General features: G+C 40.7%; 1 protein-coding gene and 1 long non-coding RNA gene across 4 annotated transcripts in view; both read right to left on the reverse strand.

The window, feature by feature from the left end:
- The window catches only part of LOC129700408 (phosphofurin acidic cluster sorting protein 2-like), a 225,741-nt gene that overhangs the window by 189,383 nt on the left and 13,014 nt on the right, over positions 1 to 23,344 (reverse strand). The gene's annotated exons all lie outside the window — the stretch shown is intronic.
- Positions 43 to 11,771, reverse strand: LOC129700409 (uncharacterized). Its single transcript, XR_008724059.1, has 2 exons — positions 11,161 to 11,771; positions 43 to 519 (listed from the first exon to the last, which is right to left on the reverse strand). It is a non-coding gene; the product is annotated as an uncharacterized LOC129700409 (long non-coding RNA).

A 23,344-nucleotide genomic window follows, 5' to 3' on the forward strand; every position in this document is an offset into this window, starting at 1 on the left:
CATTGTCAAGTGCTGTAATCAAGTTCAATAAATCAGGCAATGGAGAGTTACTGGAACAATTTATTATGCTTTGCATACATGGCAATCTACAGTACTTCAAATGGCATTGATCAGCCATAATTAAGGTCAGATGGACGAGGAAATTAACATGTCTCAAAGAATAATTTATCCTCTTGCTGACGGGCAAAGGGAATAGCAGAACTTTGAGAGAAATCATAATCACACTCCTATCAGTTCAAAACACAAGTGGCAAGTGTAATTAAGTTTGAGAGATATCATTGCATCCTCTCTTCTTAAAGTCTTCAAGCCATGATCTTCTCATTGAAAATGAAAAAAAATGCTTTTGATGGGTTGGGAGAAACATTTACTGAATTCTTTACATAATAAAATTAGTCTGATAAAACTCAGAGCTCCCTAAAGCATTGCTACTCCCCGGTGTCTTGTTGCATAATTAAATATCTTAAGGTTTTCCAGACAGGAAGGGCTCCAGATTCTATCCACAGTCAAATGCTCGTCAGCCTGAAGGGGAAGAAAATATGGAACAAGTCAGCATTCTTATTAATCCACACTCTAGGGAGTGTATGAACCTCATGCAGATCTGGCACATGACATAAGTAAACAAGTTTGGTCAACTGTTAACTAAGCAGTTTAAAATATATGTCCAATCCATAATGAAATTCTTCACTAGCAAATGCATTGCGTGTTTTAAAAAAAAAGACAATCCATATGGAGCAGGCTGGATTCACACTGTTCTCCAAGAATCTCAGAAATGAATGACTTGAGGTTACAATAACTATCTGTCCCATCCCATTTTAAATCCTCCCAAAGAATATGCAGAAAAATCATCCAGGTTCCTGGTCTTCAGCTGACTGCCATCAAAATTTGTAGGGCTGCTATGCTAATCCAAAACAAATCATAGAACATACCACAAAGGAACAGACACTTCCACTCACAATGTCCATGCCAAACATGTTGCCAGCTTAAACTAATCTCCAGCACCACCCAGCATGTGTTCCATATCCTGCCTTTCTCGGTATAGCCATGTGATAATCTAAAAGCCTCTTAAATGCCACTATTTTATCTGCCTCCACCACCATCCCTAGCAGCATGTTCCAGGCACTCACCACACTCCGCTTGCTCTGCTCATCTCCTTTAAACTTTGCCCACTGACCTTAATACCATGCTCTCAAGTCTTTGACATTTCCACCCTGGGAGAACGATTGTGTCTAACAGCTCTAACTTATCTATGCCCATCATAATTATTTACACTTCTATTAAGTCTACTCTCAACGTCTCCTCTCTTCTCCATAACCTGGGCTGGACACCCGAAGAACCAGGGGATTTATCAACCTTAATGCTCTTCAAGAGCCCCATCACCACCACCTCCTTGACCTCAAACTTCCCAGCATATGTCCTCCTCACACTGATCTCACTATTCCCCATTTCCTTCACCTTGGCGAGTACAGATCAAAAGTACTCATTTAATATCTATCCACATCCTCCACACACAAATTCTATCCTCATTTGGCTATTCTGTGATTATGCTTTAGTTTTTTTTTTAAATACTACTTCAGTTTGCACTAGAATCTTTGCACCATTCTGCTGTTTTTGCATTAGTTATGCTTAATGTATTTATCTTTACTCTATGAGCTTCATACAAACTAAGATTTTCATTGCCCATTGGTGTATATGACAGTAGACTCATTTAAATCTGAATAGTCTTTGCTTCAATAACTAACTGCGCCAAAACATTCCAGACGCCAATAACTCAACTTACATTTTTCCAAACCCATATAAATTAATATTTCAGCTCATAAAAAACAGTTCCCCCAACAACATAACGACATCAAGGTACGTGTGATAACATGCACGACTATTGCTCTTACAAGCACTGCATTTGGTCAATGGTTAAACATTAACCAATTGGACTAATTAGCAATAGAGTAGGAATCAGACTGCCATACCATCAGAGGTCCTGCATGAACAATAAAACACTCAAAATAACAAAGAAACATTGTCCCCACAATAAGTAACTCAAGAGTAGAACCATGATTTGCAATTTCTGTATAATTTTTCAGTAAGCTTTTTTGTCAGTATTTAGCATGTCCAAGTCAAGTTGCCAAAAGCAAAACCAGTATCAATCCAAACATTTCATTATCGTGGAGACAAAGTGGCAGCAGCTTTGGATTGTAGATGGTCATTTGGAGCTGGATCAAATCATCCCTATTTTCACATTTAAAGACTTTTGTTGGTAACTAGACCAAGTGCAGAGGTCCCCCAATGGTGTGAACCCCCAAGCCAATATTCCACCATGCACCCGTCTCCTCCAACGGAACTGAACCCGTTCCCAAATGTAAGATTCCAGCACTCCCCTGCCTCCCTCAGCAGTGGATTGAAAAAAAATTCCAATTGCACCTCACCTGCCTGCTGCAGCAGTTCCAATTGCAATACCAATTGCCCCTCCCCCTCCTGTTGAAGCACTTGCTGTGATATACCATTGAGGTGAAAAGTTCAGAGTGTTCCTGTCTTGCAACTTTGTTTTGAAGTGTGTTGGAAGCTGATAGGAAGGAGTGTATTGGGCATTGTGACATCACACGATGGAACGAATCAAAAGGCAGAAAGGCAGCCGGACGCCGGACGGCAGGCGGCAACCACAGAGTTTTAATATATAACTAGACCAAGTGCAGACCCGTTGGGTCTGCTCCCCCAATGGTGTGATTCCCCCAACCCAATATTCCACCATGCACCCGTCTCCTCCAATGGAACTGAAGCCGTTGCCAAATGTAAGTTTCCAGCACTCCCCTGCCTCCCTCAATTGCACCTCCCCTGCCTGCTGCAGCAGTGAAAAGTTCAGTGTTCCTGTCTTGCAACTTTGTTTCGAAGTGTGTTGGAAGCTGACAGGAAGGAGCAGCGAATCAAAAGGAAGAAAGGCAGCTGGCAGCCGGACGGCAGGCGGCAGCCACAGACTTTTATATATATACTAGACCAAGTGCAGACTGCTCCCCCAATGGTGTGATTCCCCCAACCCAATATTCCACCATGCACCCGTCTTCTCCAATGGAATTGAAGCCGTTGCCAAATGTAAGTTTCCAGCACTCCCCTGACTCCCTCAATTGCACGCACCTCCCCTGCCTGCTGCAGCAGTGAAAAGTTCAGTGTTCCTGTCTTGCAACTTTGTTTCGAAGTGTGTTGGAAGCTGATAGGAAGGAGCAGCCGTCAACGAATCAAAAGGCAGGAAGGGATCCGTACTGCAGGCGGATGGACGGATTTGAGTTTTATATATATACTAGACCAAGTGCAGACCCGTTGGGTCTGCTCCCCCAATGGTGTGATCCCCCAAACCAATATTCCACCATGCACCCGTCTCCTCCAATGGAACTGAAGCCGTTCTCAAAAGTAAGATTCCAGCACTGCCCTGCCTCTTTAAAAAAAAAAATCCCTGCCTGCTGCAGCAGTGAAAAGTTCAGTGTTCCTGTCTTGCAACATTGTTTCGAAGTGTGTTGGAAGCTGAGGAAGGAGCAGCCGTCAACGAATCGAAAGGCAGGAAGGGATCCGTACTGCAGGCGGACTGATTTGAGTTTTATATATATATAGAAGATAGATAGATATAGATAGAAGATATGCAAGTTGACTGCAATCCTAGATCCCCAGATTGCAAAGGTCAATGGTAACCCATTGTAGCTCCCCTGTTTGCAGGGATGCAATTTAGAAAACATGAATTAGCCAAAGGGCTGTCTAGTCCACTGCAATATGTTATTTGCAGCTAACAGTAAATTAATAATTGGTTCAAAAGATCAACAGTGACTTGATTGAACTTTGTAGTAGGGGGTTTGCAGTAACTCTTCGTTAATTTGATATTTGCTTTGGAGTCTGCTGTGCAGAGATATTACTCAGTCCCATACAATAAACACATAGAATACTCAATCGCCTCTCCATTATTGGTCAATAGTTTGCTTTGAAAAAGAATCAAACAAATTGCAAATTGATTTTTTAATTCAATTATTTTAAATGGAAACATTTGTCAAATAACTATAGTATCACTTGTGGAAGTCTCCAACTTGCATCCAATATCAGTCAACATCAGTCATGAAGGTGGCAACAGATAAATTCTGTGCAATGAGGTAACAATGGAAGCATTGCAAAGATGAAGATCAATCCTTGAGACGTTAAAATTAATCTGATTTATTCATTCTTTCAGCTTTACAAGCTGCTTCTCCAGACATTTCTAATTGATATAAAAAAAACTCTACAGTAGCCTTTCATTCATCTACTTGTATCAAAACAATATTTTGCAGATTATTTTAGACCGGGGTAATTGATTTCTGATGCTGATTACAAATGCAGAGTTCCGGAGGAACTCAGCGGGACAGGCAGCATCTCTGGAGAGAATGGCGGTTTAAACCAGTAACTGCAGTTCCTTCCTACACAAAGTACCGCATAATTGTGAAGTGGAAGGAAAATGATAGATGGTTTTCAAATTTTTTTACAAATAAAAAATTGAAAAGTGTGGCGTGCAAAAGTATTCAGCCCCCTTTACTCTGATACCCCTAAATAAAATCCAGTGCAATCAATTGCCTTCAGAAGTCACCTAATTAGTAAATAGAGTCCACTTGTGTGTAATCTAATCTCAGTATAAATACAGCTGTTCTGTGAAGGCCTCAGAGGTTTGTTAGAGAACATTAGTGAACAAACAGCATCATGAAGCCCAAGGAACACACCAGACAGGTCAGGGATAAAGTTGTGGAGAAGTTTAAAGCAGGGTTAGGTTATAAAAAAATATCCCAAGCTTTGAACATCTCACGGAGCACTGTTCAATCCATCATCCGAAAATGGAAAGAGTATGGCACAACTGCAAACCTACCAAGAAATGGCCGTCAACCGAAACTGACAGGCCGGGCAAGGAGAGCATTGATCAGAGAAGCAGCCAAGAAGCCCATGGTAACTCTGGAGGAGCTGCAGAGATCCACAGCTCAGGTGGGAGAATCTGTCCACAGGACAATTATTAGTCATGCACTCCACAAATCGGGCCTTTATGGAAGAGTGGCAAGAAGAAAGCCATTGTTGAAAAAAACCCATAAGAAGTCCCGTTTGCAGTTTGCCACAAGCCATGTGGGGGACACAGCAAACATGTGGAGGAAGGTGCTCTGGTCAGATGAGACCAAAATTGAAGTTTTTGGCCTAAATGCAAAACGCTATGTGTGGCGGAAAACTAACACTGCACATCACCCTGAACACACCATCCCCACTGTGAAACATGGTGGTAGCAGCATCATGCTGTGGCGATGCTTTTCTTCAGCAGGGACAGGGAAGCTGGTCAGAGTTGATGGGAAGATGGATGGAGCCAAATACAGGGCAATCTTGGAAGAAAACCTGTTAGAGTCTGCAAAAGACTTGAGACTGGGGCGAAGGTTCACCTTCCAGCAGGACAACGACCCTAAACATACAGCCAGAGCTACAATGGAATGGTTTAGATCAAAGCATATTCATGTGTTAGAATAGCCCAATCAAAGTCCAGACCTAAATCCAATTGAGAATCTCTGGCAAGATTTGAAAATTGCTGTTCACAGACGCTCTCCATCCAATCTGACTGAGCTTGAGCTATTTTGCAAAGAAGAAAGGGCAAACATTTCAGTCTCTAGATGTGCAAAGCTGGTAGAGACATACCCCAAAAGACTTGCAGCTGGAATTGCAGCGAAAGGTGGTTCTACAAAGTATTGACTCGGGGGGGCTGAATACTTTTGCACGCCACACTTTTCAGTTTTTTATTTGTAAAAAAATTTGAAAATGTATCATTTTCCTCCACTTCACAATTATGCACCACTTTTTTTTGGTCTATCACATAAAATCCCAATAAAATACATTTACGTTTGTGGTTGTAATGTGACAAAATGTGGAAAAGTTCAAGGGGTACTTTTGCAAGCCACTGTAATTGCATTAGTTCATAGTGACGTTCACTGACATACAGTGAGATTGGTGTTTTGAGACTATACACGAGTACGTCAGATGGTGCAAAAGAAAAAATAAATGGAGTACACATAGTGTTACAGCTACAGAGAAAGTGCAGATAAAAAGTGTTGATGGGTCACAAAGAGGTAGATTGGAAAATCAGGAATTCATCCCTAGCATCTGAGAAGTCTGTTCAAGAGTCTGATAACACCGGGAAAGAAGCGGTTCCTGAATCTGGTGAGACATGCTTTATAGCTTTTGTACCTTCTGTCCAATGGGAGAGAGGTGAATGACAGGGGAATGGGCGGTCCTTGATTATGTTGGTTGGTTTCCCAAAACGGCATGAAGTACACATGGTGTCAAGTGGGGGTGGAGATTGGCTTGCACGACGGACTCTGCTATGCCCATAACTCTCTGCAATTTCTTGTAGCCTTGGGCAAAGCAGTTGCCATATCATGTTATGGTGCATCCAGAAGATGCTTTCCATATTCCAACATTAGAAATAGGTCAGATTTGTTGGTACACAAGCCGAAATTCCTTCACCTTCTGAAGTAGTAGAGGCGTCGGTATGCTGTTGAGTCAATCAAGTTGGACAAGGACACGATGCCCTGACGCAACCACGTTGTTGAGAGCTAGCACATGAAATGTTTTGATATCAAACGTCAGAAACTAACACAAGAGCCCTCAAGTCAAGGGAAATTCTTAACATTTGTATGACATTACCATTTTACTATGTCACCCTCCCTTTTTTTTAGCCATCTCTCATGTCAATAGACAATAGATGCAGTAGGCCATTCGGCCCTTCGAGCCAGCACCGCCATTCAATGTGATCATGGCTGATCATCCACAATCAGTAACCCGTACCTGCCTTCTCTCCATATCCCTTAACGCCGCTATCCATAAGAGCTCTATCTAACTCTCTCTTGAAAGCATCCAGAGAACCAGCCTCCACCACCCTCTGAGGCAGAGAATTCCACACACTCCCAACTCTGTGTGAAAAAGTTTTTCCTCATCTCCGTTCTAAATGGCTTACCACTTAATCTTAAACTATGGCCCCTGGTTCTCGATTCCCTCAACCTTAAGAAATTGCTCCCTAACTTCCACCAACATGTTTCCTGCAGCACCAAAGGACCAAGCACCCTCGACCACTGCTACACCACCATTAAGGATGCCTTTCGTTCTATCCCTCGCCCTCACTTTGGTAAATCCGACTATTGGTCCAGGTTTTTGTCGAGGTACGAGTTGATTTGCGCCATGATCAGCCTCTCAAAGGACTTCATCACTACAGACTTTAGTGCCACTGGTCATAGTCATTGAGGCACGTCACCTAGCTCTTCTTGTCCAAGTTAAGCTGCATCCTCAGAGCATCCTCTTCATAGTTCACACTGCCACCCAGTTTTGTGTCATCTGCAAATTTGCTAATGTTACTTTTAATCCCTTCATCCAAATCATTAATATATTGTAAATAGCTGCGGTCCCAGCACCAAACCTTGCAGTACCCCACTAGTCACTGCCTGCCATTCTGAAAGGGACCCATTAATTCCTACCCTTTGTTTCCTGTCTGCCAACCAATATTTTATACATGTAAGCACCCAACCCCCAATACCATGTGCTCTAATTTTCCCCACTAATCTCCTATGTGGGACTTCATCAAATGCTCTCTGAAAACTCAGGTACACTACATCCACGATCTCTCTCTTGTCCATTATCCTGATTACATCCTCAAAAAATTCCAGAAGATTCGTCAAGCATGAATTCCCCTTCGTAAATCCATGCTGACTCGGACCAATCCTGCTACTGCTATCCAAATGTACAGCTATTTCATATTTTATTATTGACTCCAGCATCTTCCCCACCACCAATGTCAGGCTAACTGGTCTATAATTCCCTGTTTTCTCTCTGCCGCCCTTCTTAAAGCGTGGGACAACATTAGCTACCCTCCAATCCACAGGAACTGATCCTGAATCTATAGAACATTGGAAAATGATCACCAATGTGTCCACGATTTCTAGAGCCACGTCCTTAAGTACCCTGGGATGTAGACCATCAAGCCCTGGGGATTTAACAATCTTCAGTCCCATCAATCTACCCATCACCATTTCCTGCCTAATGTGAATGTCCTACAGATCCTCTGGCCACTAGTACATCAGGAAGATTGTTTGTATCCTCCTTAGTGAAGACAGATCCAAGTACCTGTTCAACTCATCTGCCATTTCCTTGTTCCCCATAATAAATTCACCCTTTTCAGTCTTCAAGGGTCCAACTTTGGCCTTAACTAGTTTTTTCCTCTTCACATACCTAAGGAAGCTTTTACTATCCTCCTTTATATTCTTGGCTAGCTTACATTCGTACCTCATCTTTTCTCCCCGTATTGCCTTTGTAGTTATCTTCTGTTCCTCTTTAAAAGTTACCCAATCCTCTGGCTTCCTGCTCATCTTTGCTATGTTATATTTCTTCTCTTTTATTTTTATACTCTCCCTGACTTCCCTTGTCAGCCACGGTTGCCCCTTACTCCCCTTGGAATCTTTCTTCCTCTTTGGAATGAACCGATCCTGCACCTTCTGTATTATTCCCAGAAATACCTGCCATTGTTGTCCACTGTCATCCCTGCTTGGGTATCTTTCCAGTCAACTTTGGCCAACTCCTCCCTCATGGCTCCATAGTCCCCCTTGCTCAACACCTCCGATTTACCCTTCTCCCTCTCAAATTGTAGATTAAAACATATCATATTATGTTCACTACCTCCTAATGGCTCGAGTTCCCTTATCAAATGATAGACGACGTCTTCACCTCTTTAGCTAAAGCAATTATAATTATAGAAAAATGGCTGCGTCTTGTTCAGATTAAGTCACATTCAGCCACTTGAAGGGGTAGGAGATTGCAACCTTCACGTGGTCCGCCCTATTTCACCGAATGTAATCAACCCGGCGTGCACAATCAAATAAGATCAAATAGAACAAGTTGTCCTACAACTTTATGCTGTGCACACCATACGCAAGAAGAAGAAGCCACTTAACAACTGCCATTGCCCTAAGTCTATCTTTCAAATCAGCAGAAATAATGTCCCTACCCAGATGTTATTCCCTTAACATCCTACAAACTTTAACCTTAATCCAAATTCCAATGACTGCAACTCAAACCCAAACGACTCAGTATTCCAAGTGTGATCTAATCGGGGTTCTGTATGTAACAATTATTCTCCTGTGTCATCTAGATATAAAAGTCAGCTATTCAATTGCTCTGTATTATTTTCTATATCTGCTCATGATATTTAATCATCCCAGAAATGTATTTATATCTGCAGTAGCTCCAGATTTTCATCATCCTCTCCGCTACTTGGATCCCATATTTGTTCTGAAATCCATCTGCCTAAATCTTGCGCATTACATGGATAAAGTTGAAATTTAATGTAGCTATCTGCATTGCTTATCATGCTAGATCTTTGCATGATTAACAAAATTACCTATACTTTCTATCCTATTACAGTATTTTATAAATGCAATAGCTGCAAATATAACCCAGATTCTTGTAAGACACTTATCGATCCTGCCTATTTGATCCCGTTAATTTCCAAACCAGATCAATATTCACCTTCCTAAGAAACTAAATAGAAGTAGTTAGCAATTTAGCCCTTCAAGCCACTTCTGCTTTTCATCAAGATCCTGACTGATCTACCACAACAGCATTTCCCTGTACCATCCCTTAAATACCCTCACAGATCCGTTTTGAAATAACTCAATGACACACATCCCCAGTCCTCCAGGATACAAAATTCCAAAGCAATTCCTTTTAAACACACTGCTATATACTGTTTGTCCTGTCTCTTATTTGGACTAATTCCTTGATTTCCACTCCTCGACCAGGGGAAACGTCCTCCCTGTATTTTACTTGTCAAGTTCTGGAGGGTTTTGAGTTTCAATAAGATCTCCTTTCACTCTTCTTCAGACCTGGACTGCTTGATTTCCCCTCAAACAACAAGGTCGCCTTCCCATGAACCAGTCTTGCAAATCGTCGCATCTTTGAATTTAAATGTGTATTTAGTTTCACCATCTATTCCAGTACTTTTTTAAATTCACGTCTTTTCCCCATCTTTCCTGTGGCTTACTTGAGTGCGCATGCATTTCTCCGACTACCATGCACGCTTTTTCCCCAGACCCTTCTAATTGGCTTCATACATCACTACTCCTCGCTCTTTATCAGGCACAAGTTCATGAGATTTGGAAAGAACTAGGCCATTCGGCCCATCAAGACTACTGTCATTCAATCATTATTTATCTTTCCATCTGATTTGTCTTTCCCTCTCAACCCCTCTCCTGCCATCTCCCCATAACCCTCGAGGCATATTTTTTTATCTTCTTTCACATCTCTAGCCTTTGTCCACATATTTGCCAATCTACCTCCCCCCACCCCCCACACCCCCCCGGCTGTATCTACCTATCATTTGCCAGCCTTTGTCTCGCCCCCAGCTCATTCCAGCTTTCTGCCACTACAATCCTCGTCTTCCAGAGATGCTGCCCAAATTGCTGAGTTACTCCAGCAATTAGTTTTTCTTTCAGCTTCTTATCTATATTACTAAAAGTAAGATCTTGACCACTTCCTGTTTTTCTGTTTCATGATTTTTGAAAAAACGCAGCCACTTACGGCTGTGATTTTTGGCCATCTTACTCAAGAGTCCCCGCCGCTGCACAGGACAAGAGGATTTTTCCCATCGATTAAAAATAAAAGATTTACTAATGTTTTTAAAATGTTGACATTCTCTCTGCTGCCCCTGCTGGTGGGAGGGGGGAGGGACTATAAAACCCAGAAGTGTTGTGCCTCAGTCAGTCTCTGCAAGACGGAGGAAGTGAGAGGGTCACGTCTCTGAGCTGTGAATAACACTGAACACATGCCTACTCAACTGTGAGTGCCCTTAACGTGGTTTGAAAATGAAAATGTGGTTGCTTTGAAATGATGCACTGCAAATGGTTGTTGGTGGTGGTAACTGCTTTGAAATACTGCACTGCAAATGGTTGTTGGTGGTGGCAACAGCTTTGAAATGCTGCACTGCAAATGGTTGGTGGTGGTGGTAACTGCTATGAAATGCTGCACTGCAAATGGTTGTTGGTGGCGATAACTGCTTTGAAATGCTGCACTGCAAATGGTTGTTGGTGGTGGTAACCGCACAACTTCCTGTTTGCACTTTATATTTATTTTAGATAAAATGCTACCACTTACGGCTGTTTTTTTGGCCATCTTACTCAGTAGCCCTCCGCTCATCAGGTGCGGAGGATTCTTCCCATCAATGAAAAATAAAAGTGTTATTAGTGTTTTAAAAAATGTTGATAATCTCTCTCTTGTCAATCACACCATGAAGGCCATGCCCCTTCTAGTGGGAGGGGGAGGGATTATAAAGCCCAGAAGTGTGGGTGGCTCAGTCTTTACAAGATGGGGGAAGGAGAGGTCATGACTCTGTCTGAGCTGTGAATCAACTGAACACACTGAATGTCTACTGAACTGAGTGTGGTGTTTATGTGGTGTTTTGTGTGGTTTTATGGTGGTTTCACCCTGCTTGAAATGGCATGAAACTGTATTTGAAGGTGGTGGCCTTGCACCCTGCACGAAATGGTATGAAGATGCAGTTGAATTTGGTGGCCTTGCACCTGCATGAAATGGTATGAAACTGCACTTGAATTTGATGGTCTTGCACCCTGCTTGAAATGGCATTAAACAGCACTAGCATTTGGGGGCCTTGCACTCTGCTTGAAGTGGCATGAAACTGCACTTGAGCTTGGTGGCCCTGCACCCTGCTTGAAGCGGTAGGAAATTGCACGAGTTTAATGGCCCTACACTCTGCTTGAAATGGTATGAAACTACAATTGAATTTGGTGGCCTTGCACCCTGCTTGAAGGGGTAGGAAACTGCATTTAAATTTGCTGGCCTTGCACCCTGCTTGAAATGGAATTTCAAGGAATAGCCGTGAGTCAACTGCTCGCCCACCAGCCGCGAGTGAGCTGCCAGCACACCAGGCTTGAGTGACTGAGCTCTCACCCCAAGAATCCATTTGGCCCACAATGTCCATACTAGTTCTCACAAAACTCTTCTTCCTGTGATATCTCTGTTAGGTTTGTGTATTTTTCTTGAGTTTAATTTCCATTTGTAATAAATTCTCATGCCTTCGTCTACTTGGGACATGTTTCTCCTTGCTAGAAATAAAGCAGCAGGCTCATAGAATTGCTTATGTACGTGCGAATGTATGTAGGTCGCCTATTGCGTAAGTCAGGGAGTGCCTGTGTTAGTTTTGGATGGAACTGCATCATGTTCAAACTCCTTGTAAAATTTAAATATGGCTATTCTACCCTAAAAGCCCTTCATAGCAAGATGATCAATTAACCTAGTTTCATTACATAAAATAGAGGAAAATTAACATTCAACCAAGGAAAGGCAATGTACTCGTAAAGAAAACCTTCCCATATACATTCTATAATTTTATCTTACACCAGACATCTGCTAATTAGATGTGATTAGTCTGCAAAGTAAAATTAAAGTCCCTCATGGTTATTATATTACCACTACGACTTTCAATTTCAGCTGATAACCCACTAATATAGAATTGTGACTGCACTCAGACCATTAAATCCTTGTCAGCTAATTTTAGACCAATCTAGTCAATTCCATTATGCACTCTGTCTGTCGCACAACTACATAATTTTCTTCCAAGTGCTCAGCAAAATTCCTTTTGAAAACCCTGTATAACCCTTTTAATCATCAATCCTGGTAGCCAGTTCCAGACCATAAACATCGACAGAGTTACTCTGTTTGATGTTGACCATATTTTCATGTTAGTCATAGAGCCAGAGTTGTACAGCATAGAAATGGCCGCTCGAACAAACTCAACCATGCCATCCATGACAATGTTCCCTTGTGGCCTAATCAGTGTTATAAATCTTCAGCACGACTAAGGTGGTGCCTCGAAAGATTAGACAGACTTTGTCCTTGGGTGTATGACTACATAGGTTACATTCAAGTGCACCGCTTTCCTCCGCATCCCAAAGATCTACAGTGCCATCCATGATGTTTGGGACAAAGACTCATCATTTATTTATTTGCCCCTCTACTCCACAATTTGAGATTTCTAATAGAAAAAAAAAAATCACATGTGGTTAATAAAGTGCACATTGTCAGGTTTTAATAAAGGCTATTTTTATACATTTTGGTTTCACCATGTAGAAATTGCAGCAGTGTTTATACATAGTCCCTCCATTTCAGGGCACCATAATGTTTGGGACACAACAATGACATTTAAATGAAAGTAGTTTCCCTGGGCCATCAGAACTCTAAATTCCTCAAATATCCACACGACATGAAAGATGCTGTCATCCATTCCATTATAAAACAGACCACTAAGCTAATATTTCTTATTTTTAAATTCTTTTAAAGTATTTATTACATTTAAAGTGCAATATTCTCCCAGTGCAATGTTCTACCGAGGATTGACACATACTTTATCTACTATTTTAAGCAGTTAATTAACGTATTGGATGTATTGGATGTGTTTTATCTTGTTTTAACTTGTTTTAACTTGTTTTGGTTGCACTGATCAGGAGTAGCTCTCCTAATTTAGTTGTTTTTCTAAGTACAATAATAATAAAGACATAATTATTATTATCATTATTATTAGTTATGTTTAGTATTTTGTTGCATATCCTTTGCATGCAATGACTGCTTAATGTCTGCGATTCATGGACAGCAGTTGCTGGGTATCTTCTCTGGTGATGCTCTGCCAGGCCTGTATTGCAGCCATCTTTAGCTTATGCTTGTTTTAGAAACATAGAAAATAGTAAGTAAGTTTATTGGCCAAGTATTCACATACAAGGAATTTGCCTTGGTGCTCCGCACACAAGTAACATGACATACAGTGACAGTTGCGAATGACTCAGAAAACACTGAACAATAATAATAATAAAACCTTAATGATAAACACCCTTGATCAAGCATGTGAACCAACAAAACACCAGATCAAAGGGAGGTAACAGATTTTTGTCTGTTGAATAGAGCAACTACTCGTGGATAAAAACTGTTTTTATGTCTGTCTGTGGCAGTGTTGACAGTCCGGAGTCGCCTTCCAGAGGGAAGTAATTCAAAGAGTTTGTGGCCAGAGTGAGAGGGGTCAGAGATCGGACGATTCGCTGCAACCTCCAGGTGTCGTGCTTGGTGGCTCAGCCACCAAGCACAATAGGTGCATAAACAGGTGCAGGAGTAGGCGATTCGGCCCTTCAAGCCTGCACTGCCATTCAATATGATCATGGCTGATCATCCAACTCGGTATCCTGTACCTGCCTTCTCTCCATACCCCCTGATCCCTTTAGCCACAAGGGCCACATCTAACTCCCTCTTAAATATACCTAATGAACTGGCCTCAACTACTTTGTGGCAGAGAATTCCACAGATTCACCACTGTGTGAATTTTTTTTCTCTTATCTTGGTCCTAAAAGACTTCCCCCTTATCTTTAAACTGTGTCCCCTTGTTCTGGACTTCCCCAACATCGGGAACAATCTTCTTGCATCTAGCCTGTCTAACCCCTTAAGAATCCCTGGTCTTGCCCACCAAAGTGGATAACCTCACATTTATCCACATTGTACTGCATCTGCCATGCATTTGCCCACTCACCCAACCTATCCAAGTCACCTTGCAGCCTCCTAGCATCCTCCTCACAGCTAACACTGCCCCCCAGCTTCGTGTCATCCGCAAACTTGGAGATGTTGCATTCAATTCCCTCATCCAAATCATTAATATATATTGTAAATAGCTGGGGTCCCAGCACTGAGCCTTGTGGTACCCCACTAGTCACTGCCTGCCGTTCTGAAAAGGACCCGTTTACTCCTGCTCTTTGCTTCCTGTCTGCCAGCCAGTTCCCTATCCACATCAATACTGAAACCCCAATACTGTGTGCTTTAAGTTTGCATACTAATCTCTTATGTGGGACCTTGTCAAAAGCCTTCTGAAAGTCCAGATATAACACATCCACTGGTTCTCCCTTATCCACTCTACTAGTTACATCTTCGAAACATTCTATAAGATTCGTCAGACATGATTTACCTTTCATAAATCCATGCTGACTTTGTCCAATGATTTCACTACTTTCCAAATGTGCTGCTATCCCATCTTTAATAACTGACTCTAGCATTTTCCCCACTACCGATGTTAGACTAACTGGTCAGCAATTCCCCATTTTCTCTCTCCCTCTCTTTTCAAAAAGTGGGGTTACATTAGCTACCATCCAATCCTCAGGAACTACTCCAGAATCTAAAGAGTTCTGGGGGCTAGTCCCCTTCAGTTTTCTCTTCAACATATAAAGGGCATGCTCAATTGGGTTCAGATCATGTGATTGACTTGGCCACTCAAGAATTTACCATTTTTTAGCTTTGAAAAACTCCTTTGTTGCTTCAGCAGTATGTTTGGGACCATTGTCTTGCTGTCGAATGAACTGCCGGCCAATGAGTTTTGGGGCATTTGTTTGAACTTAAGCAGATCGGATGTGTCCATGCACATCAGAATTCATTATGCTCCTACCATCAGCAGTTGTATCATCAATGAAGATAAGTGAGCCAGTACCATCAGCAATCGTACATGCTCAGGCCATAACACCCCCACCACCGTGTTTCACAGACGAGGTGATACACTTTGGATCTTGGGCAGTTCCTTCCCTTCTCCATACTTTGCTCTTGCCCTCACTCTGATACAAGTTCATCTTTGTCTCATCTGTGCACAAGACCTTTTTCCAGAACTGTGGTTGCTCTTTTAAATACTTTTTGGCAAACTGTAACCTGGCCATCCTATTTTTGCAGCTAACCAGTGGTTTGCATCTTGCAGTGTAGCCTCTGTAGTTCTGTTCATGAAGTCTTCTGCACAGTGGTCAATGACAAATCAACGCATGACTCCTGAAGAGTGTTTCTGATCTGTCGGACAGTTGTTTGGGAATTTTTCTTTATTATAGAGAGAATTCTTCTTTCATCAGCTGTGGAGATCTTCCTTGGCCTGACAGTCCCTTTGCGATTAGTAAGCACACCAGTGTTCTCTTTCATCTTAATGATGTTCCAAACAGTTGATTTTGAAAAGTCTAAGGTTTGGCTGATGTCTCTAACAGTTTTATTCTTGTTTCTCACTCATAATGGCTTCTTTGACCTTAATTCGCACAACTTTGGTCCTCATCTTGATAAACAGCAATAAAAGTTTCCAAAGGTGATGGAAAGGCCGGAAGAAAGACTAGATGATGAGAGCTCTCTTATACCTGCATTAAGGAGGCATTCAAACACACCTGAGCAATTACAAACACCTGTGAAGCCCCGTGTCCCAAACATTATGGTGCACTGAGTGGGGGGGGGGGGGGGGGGGGGGGGGGGGGACGTTGTATAAACACAGCTGTAATTTCTACATGGTGAAACCAAAAAGTATAGAAATACCCTTTAGTAAAATCTGACAATGTGCACTTTAACCACGTGATTTTTTTCTATTACAAATCGCAAATTGTGGAGTACAGAGGCAAATAAATAAATGATGGATCTTTGTCCCAAACATTATGGAGGGCACTGTATGGGTTGGTAGGTTAACTTGAACCTGTATTTAGTATGTAGATGAGTAGTCGATTCTGGAGGGATTTGATGAGAGTATGGGGAGAATAAAGTGAGGTTTGTGTAGGATTAGTCCACATAAACAATTCATGATTGGTGTCGACTCACTAGGCTGTATCTCACTACAACTCTGATTCATTTACATTTATACCAGGTCTCTCTTGCTTCTGCAGTCCATTTAGAACTGTGTCATTTAGTTTTCAGGGCTTCAAATATCTCCTTGAAGTCCTTATAAATAACATCAATTGCCCTGCCCTTTACTAAGACATCTTTAAACGTTTCAATCAAATGCATAAGGCATGATAGCCCTTTATGAATTCATGATAGTTGCATATAATCAGCTGAAAACTAAAGTTTCTCAATCAGTCTCTCTTTAATTTCAGGCTAACAATTTCCCACAATATGTTTCTGCTCTACAATTCCTTGTCCCCCCCTCCCCGAATATTTTTAAATTATGATCAGTTCAAATATCCAGCCTAAAACGATTATTGAATATGAGAACCTTGAAAAGGTTTGGCAACTGCAATGATCTCACCTATTTTCTTTGAACATAGCCAGAACATTGTCAATGTAATAAGAGCGATGATCATTCAAAGGAGTCGCTAATTGTATGACTGCAGGTCCATAAAACAAAAAAAACATCTCTGCAAAGGCAAAGGAAAAGTGGTTTAAGTTATTTTCTTATGGGACATGGTAAAATAACATTGGATAAATTTAGAAATTGATGAGATTAGCTATGGCAAGGTTATTTTTTTTTTAAATCAACAAAAATAACAAACTGAAAAAAGCAAGCAAATTTGCCTTCCTCTCAGTAGACAGACTGTACACACATTATCAGAGTATTGACCTTGATTTAAAACAAAACTAATTTTCTCCTGCCCACTCTACTGATATAATGATTTTCCTAGCTTCAGTTTTAAAATATTTTAAGTAGAAAAATATTATTATTCCTGGAGTCTTCAAAATAATTATTTTTAATATGATTATGGTCCTGGAGAATACAAGATGTACCATTAACAAAAGTTCAGGGATTTTCAAAGATTTGAGACCTTTAGTTATTTGTTCACAAGATATGGATGTCACTTGCAACAAATGTATTACTTATTGTCCATCCTTAATTAGTACACAGACACTTAAGAATCAACCACAAAGATAACCCTGGAATCACATTTAGTCCAGAGAGGATCCAAAATGGCAAATTCCCCATCTCTGAAGGAAATTAAAAACTGGATGGACAGTAACATCAATCTGATAATTTTGTAGGGATTTTTTTTCCCCATCGATATTAGTTGTGTCTTATTGCTTTAATTACAAATATATAAACATCCCCAACAGTTGTGATGGGTTTTGAATTCTTGGCTCTGGTCCTTTGAAGCTAATCCAGCAATTCAACTCTCATCTATTGCACCATGAAAAAAATGGGGTACAGTGTTGGTTTGAGGCAATTAATTGTGCATTTGAATGACTGCCGACAGTTCTCAATCATTGAGTAACATTAGCCAGTGAGTGAATGGGGTGGGAGAGGAAACATAAAGGAAAGATTCTTTCCCAGCAAAGTCAACATTGTGATCAAATTCTGCAAATAATGTTGATATTCATTGTTCTTTCACAGACTCAACCTTACAGTTCAGGTGGTAGTTCCCAGCTCAGCGACCAGCCAGCATTCGAGGGACATTTGTAATTAGCCAGAGGGCTAATTACAAAGGTCCCTTTTGTTTTTGTTTATCTTAGCCTGGTAAATTTCTCATTCTCAACTGTGTATTAATTATCTTTTGAAAGTAACTTTGTAATTTTTTCTCTCTCATTCTCGGTTATTGAATCTTAAATCTGCCCCTATTTAGAGGCCCTCTGTCCAATGGAAATACTAGTTCCTTCAAACAAATACACTTCATAATTAAAAAAGAAAATCTACAATAAAATCAGTGAGGATTGATGGATGTATGAAGATGGAAGACAGGCACATTTCAGATACAATGGTGGCATTTAAGAGGCTTTTAGATAGAATTAAGGGACTGGTGGGATATGGATCACATGGATATGAAAGAACTGGAGGGATATGGATCACATGCAGCCAGAGGAAATTAGTTTGGACATCATATTCTGCACAGAAATTGTGGACCGAAGGGCCAGTTCCTGTGCTGTTTTATGTTCAAGTCTTAATGTTTAGAAACTTGCTGTTGATTTCGTAAATGTATCATTATAACAAAGTACATAAGCACTCAGAGGACAGGGTCTAATGATCAACTTCAAAGGCCAAAGGATCAATCAATTTATCTTAGCAATATCCAACTGACACAGCCATTAGCTGAGTCACCTGTTTGGATACTTAAACGATAAGCTGTCAAATTGAATCCATGTTTAAAATCACAAGAAACCATGGAAATTCATCTTGTTTAAAAGACTTTTACAATGCACTGAATATGCTTTATGAGTGGAATCACTAAATCTGTTCATAAAACTGCAGTGTAACTTTATTGCCCAAAATCTAGTTAACTGCAGGGTAATCAGAGGTCTTAATAACACTACTTACCTTGCGTATAGTTCACTACATACTTTAGTTAAACGTCTCCTTCCAGCAAGTTCAATTTCCTGCTGTTCCCCATGATTATAAAATAAATTGCTCAATCTTTGCCCAATCGATTTGGGTTTGCCCGATTTTAGAAGTCATGATCTTATGAATTCACTGCCATGGTCTTAGACTTACATCTGGTATAGATTACCCTCTTCCCCAAGCGACAGCAGCAAGTGTACGCTTCACATGCTTGGCACCCTGCTTAGACAAAACAATAACCTTGGTCAGAACCTAAGAGCTCTACAGAGACCATTCAGTAATACCAGGAACCTCTCAGAACCCCTGCATGGAAACCAAATCAAAATTGCTAGTACTAACTTTTCATGGGTGTGCTAAAAGCCTTATTCGCCTCAAAATTGATATTAATGGATAAATTATTCCATTATTCCCAGCACCTCAAGCTCAGAGGCTTTTGATATTTTGTCATAAAAAGACTAAAAACTAGATAATAACCTGCATCCGACCAGTGAAATCTAGAGTACAAAGAACATCGGATCCAACAAGACTGTCCAAAAATCCACACCACACATTTTTGCCTTTCCATGTACATGTCCAATTCCTTTTTAAAAATGATTAAATCTGCTACCACAACCATTCCAGATAATATCTTGCATCGCCCACACACAAACCTTCACAAATGAATAATCTTACAAGTGTTTCTTTTATCAATTAGTTTCAATGGCTGCCCTTTGTTCTCTGAAGCGTGTGCCGATGGAAGGAATATCTCCATCAATTTGGCAGGAATTGCAGATTCTACTGCAATATTTGCGGTGCATGAAAATTGTGTCTTTTTAAACAGGACCTTCACCTGAATCCTCAGGCAGACTGAAGTGACTGATTAATACCTTGAACTGCAGAGTTAGCCTCATTTGCCCGATCAATACTTTTCACTGATCAGCATCTCAGCTAACTGACCTTTCAAAACATTGTATAATAATAATAATATTATTTTAGCAACCTTGCAATTTCATCTCAACATGCTGAAAGGGCATCACCAATGCACTGAATGAATGCATTTATTGCCACTCTATCCAGTAGTCAATTTACATTTGGAGGCCTTTCACAAAGTGGATGAAGAAGGTTGAATTGCCCACAATTAATCATACTTCACAAACTAAATATAACGAGCATTCCTGCAATATATGCCAACATAAATCTGCAAGAACATGGGACAAACACGGAACCTAGATTAACTTCCCGGTGGAATACAGAGAAAATGGTGCACAGCAAAGGCGCCAGCTTTCATCAGAAAATTAAACAGAGGTATTGTCTGCCCTCATATGTAGACAAAAGATTTAATGGCAATATTCCAAAGGAGTGCTGGTGCTATCTCCCTAGTGTCCTAGCCAATTAATTATTTCTCAACCACCCTTTATATAAAAAAAAACATTATCTAGTTATTACCAATCTCTGTTTGTGAATCTTTGCTTCCATATCAGCGGCATTCTAACAATAACAATGGTTTCAAAAGTGCTTAATTGGCTCTGGTACTTTGGGATGTTGAGTTGTTAACATTCATATAAAAATGTGAGTTCCTCTTTTCATTTTATTCACACAGTAGGATAATGAAGGTGGCTTGAATTGCTTCAATTTAGGAGCCCCCCCCCCCCCCCCCCCCCCCCCCCCCCCCCCCCCCCTCCCTCCCTAAGATTACTCTCTGCAGGTCCCAATGCTAAAGTGCATCTCATTGCACAAAGTAGTATCCCCAATACACATAAAATGAGGTGTGACATTGGTTCTCCTTCTGCCACATGGCACAGCTGGAAATTATTGACGCAAAATAATATTTTACAAAATCGTCAGGTATTATATTTTTATTTGATACATTTTAGCATTTGAACACAATCCGGATTACCTTCAGAACAGAATAAAGTAAATTTATTACTCCATGTCGAGTCACCAACATCCTACAACCAAACATAATAGGTGCAGGATCAGGTGATATTTCAGAACCTTTTTAAAATCACTCCTTAAATGTTACCTTATTCACCACATATCAACAATTTGGGGGCATATACAGCTCTTTAAATGCTTTTAACCCAGTCACCTTACATTCATTTTATTGTCAAATTCCATATTCCTGTGCCTTCAACCTAGTCTTGAACACTCAGTAGACTCTGGGATAACATTTTTAAAGCTACTGGCATTCCTGCTTTTCCACAGGATCTCAAATCCACTTTTTATGATAATAGATGGAAACCCAATTTTAGTTAAAGTAAGTGTCTTTAAAAAAAAAATAACAGACACCCAAAATATTCATCATGTTAAACACTTCTTGAAAGAATAAAACAGCAGTTGCTGAACAAGCTAAGTCATGGAGAGGGCTTAAACCTGCCTTGAATCATAGACAACAGAAACGCATGGTCCATCATGCTTAGAGAAGACCTCTGGTAGATGCAATGCTGGTAATATGAAAGAATTTTCCAATGGTCCCATTCTTTCCCCATATTCATACTTCTTGTTTGCCCTTCAGGTATTATTTCAACACTGAATTATTAATTGGGAGCAGCACTGTGGCACAGCGGTAGAGTTGCTGCCTTAAAGCGCTTGCAGTGCCAGAGACCCGGGTTCGATCACGACTACGGGTGCTGTCTTTACAGAGTTTGGGAGTTCTCCCCATTAACGCATGGGTTTTCTCCGAGACCTTTTGTTTCCTCCTGCACTCCAAAGACGTACAGGTTTGTAGGTTAATCGGCTTGGTGTATGTGTAAATTGTCCCTAGTTCGTATAGGATAGTTGTAATATGTGGGGATCTCTGGTCGGCGTGGATTCCGTGGGCCGAAGGGCCTGTTTCCGCCATGTCTCATTAAACTAAACCCATTTGAAAGTTACTATTCAATCCCCTTCAAAGTATTCTAGAGCATAATAACTGCATAAAATACTGGTCTCTTGTGGTCTCTGCATCTTTGCCCATTAAATCTAGCCTTAGATTAGAGAGTACCACTAGAAATTAATTCTAATTTTATCAAATCCTTTCATAATACTGAATATTTCTATCAAATCTCTGTTCTGTGTAGAATCCTACTACACCGGTCTCTCCAGATAAATGAAGTTCCTTATTTCGCCAATCATTTCAGGAAGTCTCTTCCACAATTTCGTCATTTTTTGACATCCTTACTAACAGAGGTCAGTCATCCTCCGGTTACGGCAGGATTGTGTTCCTGCAAACTGTTCGTAACCCAAACTGTTGACAAGTCGAAAATGTGGTCACAAACTGAGTTCCACAGGGCAGATGATGCCTGAACCTCCACAGTAGCCGGAGGTTACTGCTGCAAATCCATGCTGCTGCTCTCCCAGAGTCTCTTTCATATGCACAGACGCCATACAAGTCAAACATTTATAAGAATGCGAGGACTTGTACCTAGCTCCTAGAAAGTGATTTCAACAATCCAGCCCAAGGCCAATGCTTTAGCATACCTTCTTGCATTAGTACTCTGCCAATAAAACCAAAGATTCATTTTTTCTCTAACATCAATCTTAACTGCCCGGCTAGCACGTAAAGCACTGGTACTTTCATTCCTACATCCAATAAAGTGAAGCAGTTTGTTCTTATTGCTTTTCTGTGCAAACGTGCAAATCATTTTTCACTTCTCTGCATCAAATTTCATTTTCCATGTAAATGCCAATCTCACTGGTCTCTACATCTTATATTTGATTCTTGGTTTACATTAGTTGCACATTCCAAAAATGTGAAGACATAGTATGTCCCAGATCATTAATATATTTTAATAAGAGAAATAGTTCCAATGACAGACACCCAGGAACACAAAAATAAACACACACATTATTCACAGCTCTCTGTTCAATTTTGCATTCAAAACACCATTTAATCCCATGGTTTGAAATTTTGCTAAGAGTTATTTTCCCAAAATGTCTCTCAAAATCACAGGAAGATAATTCAAATTCCTTCTCTGCGGGACGATTAATTTTTTCCTAGTGTAATGTCACTTTACTTTTCCAATCACCTTAAGGTAGGCTGAACTGCTCAATTCACCCTTTCTCTTCTTTCTATTTAAGAGTTGATTGTTTGCAGTCCTTCAGACCCCTGGCACCATCTGCAAATCAAACAAAAACTGTAAGATTGTGACCGGAGCCTCTCCAATGTCAACTTTTTTCCTTAATTCTATAACTTGTAATTCATCACTCCAGTCAGTTTGATTTTGCCCCCACTAACAGCTACTAATTTTAAATGCCTTGCCTACATTTATTTACATCCAC

The sequence above is a fragment of the Leucoraja erinacea genome, chromosome 9, assembly GCF_028641065.1.
Source record: "Leucoraja erinacea ecotype New England chromosome 9, Leri_hhj_1, whole genome shotgun sequence".
NCBI classification, from domain to species: domain Eukaryota; kingdom Metazoa; phylum Chordata; class Chondrichthyes; order Rajiformes; family Rajidae; genus Leucoraja; species Leucoraja erinaceus.